Here is a 3,408-nt window from a genome sequence, read left to right on the forward strand (position 1 = left end):
AACTAGAGGAAAGTTGTATGTTTCATTGTTGCTACACTGCACCCTGACTGGCTCGGAAGTCATAATTTTCATTGGACCTGGGTCTCTAGACCATCTTGATAAATTCAAGATGTGTCCACAGTTATAATCTGCTGCATAAAGTGTCTCTATCAGCCTCAATCTTGCTTAAAAGACTGGTGGAAAGAATCTCTTTGAACTAACTGATCTTCATGCAATGGTTTTGGCTTATGTATGTATATATGTATGTATGTATGTATGTATGTATGTATGTATGTATGTATTTTGAATGCACCTTAAAGAAGCTAAGACAAGTATATTACTGAGAGAACTTTCCTGCTGTCATCCATTGATCTGAGACTTGGTTTAACATGTTTTGTTTGGAATAAACCCACGTGGCATAGTGGGTTATGCATAGTGGATTATGTACGAGGCCGGCAATTAAAAGCCACCAGCTGTTTGTGGAACAAATATGAAGCTTTCTGTATCTATAAAGATTTGCAGCCTCAGAAACCCACAAGGGCAGTTCTAGTCTGCCCCATAGATTCACTGAGTCAAAATTGATTCAATGGCGGTGAATTTGAAGTTGTTGGTTTGGATGCATTAACTGGACCTCCAGCAGCAATACTTTTTGACTTAACTCGCACTTGCGTGTATGTGGAGAGAACATTCTAGAAGGGCACTTAGAAATGGGGTAAATCATGGTTCGGTCTTAGGGAGTGGCTAAAGATGGGTATTTAAATGCTTGTTTTGCATCGCTCAGCCCTGTTCTGGATATTTTACCATGAACAAGTATATGACTTTTATCATCCATAGCCTATTTGAAGTGATTTTTCCCAAACAAAAGAATATGTATCCCCCACAGAGCAGTGTGCCCCTCTATTCTGCCCAGGCTAAGGGCAGGAGACAACCGCTGGGGACAGCCCTCTGCATCCAGGACTTCTGAGCAGTGGCCAGGTTCAGTCCTGACCGATGAGGGGGCCCTGGTTCCTACTGTTGGTTGTCCTAAGGAACAGCAGTGGGACTCAATGAACTAAATGGAGGACTCAGTTAGTAATGCTTGCAAGAGAAATTCCAAACTCTGCTAGTGTCCTGTCAGAACAAATCGGCACGACACGCACACAGACACTCTGGGTTTGAGAAGAACTGTAAATTGTTAGTAGTTTATGGTTGGTGTCACCTAACATAGTAAGGCCTTGATGCCCTTCTCCCTCGGTCTCCGAGTGCACCCAACCTCCTTTTATTATCAACACGTCTGGTGTCTGCAAGGAGCCCTGGTGGGCTGCTAGTTCAAAACCACCAGCTGCTCCTCGAGAGAAAGATGAGGCTTTCTGCTCCCGTGAAATTCGGCCTGTGCAAATGTGCATCTCGGTGCCCCCCTGTGTGTGCACACCCACTCACAGGTGTCCGTCCGCATTCAGATTCCTTCACAGACTCGCAGCATATTAGAGCTTCGATTCTGAGCACCCTGTTTGCAGAAGGCTGTGGATAATGGCGAAAGCCCAAAGTCCCCTTGCCGGGTCCCCACATGGATTAAGCCTCCTTTGAACTCCCTCTGACCGATGGACCAGGGATGCGAATAGTCGTGGACCACCTCAAGGAGACACATTGGAAAGTGGACCGCCTCCGTTCCTCCTCTCCAGCTGGTTCAGGAGGAACATTAGGGCCTTGCCTGAGTGTGTTCTTGACCAGTTCTGGGGGTTGAATCGCCAAGACTTGTCCCCTGTCAGTAGAGTTCTGATGGCATTGGTCAGGAGGTCCTGGGGCAACCTTGTAAGCTCTCCTGTCTAGCATAATTTGTGCGTCCCAAGTCCGTGGGTCCTAGTCCCATTTCTATGGCCACACTTGTAACTATGGTGTCTTGATCTGCTGCCAACCATGCTTGGGGGTGGGGGGCAAGTCTCCTTTGCTTTCTCGTGTCCTTTTCAAAGCTCTGCAGCTCGGTCAACCGTTCGATAAACAATGACCTCAGGCTAATGGTCTCCCTCATCTGGATGATGTGTCATTGTCTTTGTCCTGTTTAAGACTTCTTAAAAGTTCTCCTTGAGATTTGGGGTCACTTTGGTCCCCTGGAACAGCAGGCACCGACAGTTAGAAACACATGCTCCTGGAGACCCACATCAGCTATACACAGACTCTGCTCTGTCCTTCTGCTTCAGAGATACCAGGAGTGGGTTCTGTCCCTCTGGGTTTCCCTTTGAACAGAGCATTCATAAACTGCCCTACCACTGCCACTCTGGGGAAGTATCTTCAGATGAGCTGGTCTGAAGGCCAGGAACAAAGGACTCAGCTCAATTTTAAAGAAAAAATATTTGAGAGTACAAAGGAAACCCCAAATATCAAATATAGTTTAAGGGGGGCATTTATTAAGCCTTAAACAGGAAAAGGCAAAACAGACTCAACATCCTGAGGAGGAAGACCATTAGCATGAGGTCATGAGGTGTCCAAAGGTTTGCTGAGCTACAGAGCTTTTAAAAGGACATGGGAGGGGAAAGGACACTCTCACAGAAGCATGACTGGAAGCAAAGTGATGCGTGACAGTTACGGGTGGGGAACAGACGTGGAAACGGGACTGGGATTAGGATTTGTACATTGTGTTAGACAGAAGAGCTTGCGAGACTGGTCCAGGGCCTTCCACCAAGACAACTGGGACAATATGGATAGAGCATGGCTCATGACTGTGACCCCAGGTCTCTAATCTCCATAAGGACACCGAGACAAGCCCCTCAGGGAGACGGAATTCCCTTGTGCTAACTGGAGGGTGATGGGGTTAATCCCCTTACAAATTTTTAATAAATCATTTTATTGGGGGCTTATAGCCCTTATAGCAATACATATATACATTGTGTCAAGCACATTTGTACATATGCTACCATCATCCTTTCAAAACATATTCCTTCTACTTGAGCTGCCCTTGGTATCAGCTCCTCATTTCCCCTCCCCTCTCCCACCCTCATGAACCCTTGAAAAATTATAATTATTTTCATATCTTACGCCATCCACTGTCTCCCTTCACCCATGCTTCTGCTGTTCGTCACCCTGGGGGGAGGGGGGTTCTATGTCAATCATTGCTATGAGTTCCCTCCCCCCCACCTTCCCTCTACCCTCATGGTATCACTACTCTCAATATTGTTCCGGGGTGAGCGGGGCAGTTATCTGTCCTCAATTCCGTGTGTTCAGAGCTCTTACCTGTACCAGTGTACATGCTCTGGTCTAGCTGGATTTGTAAAGTAGAACTGGGCTCATGATAGTGGGGAAGAGGAATCATTAAAGAACTGAAGATTGGTATATGTTTTGTCAGTGCTATCCTGCACCCTGTTGACTTGTCCCTTCCTTGTGACCCCTCTTTGGGGGGATGTCCAATTGTCTACAGATGGGTTTTGCATCTCCACTCTGCCCTCCCCGCCCACC

Source organism: Tenrec ecaudatus, chromosome 5 (genome assembly GCF_050624435.1).
Source record: "Tenrec ecaudatus isolate mTenEca1 chromosome 5, mTenEca1.hap1, whole genome shotgun sequence".
Classification (NCBI taxonomy): Eukaryota; Metazoa; Chordata; class Mammalia; order Afrosoricida; family Tenrecidae; genus Tenrec; species Tenrec ecaudatus.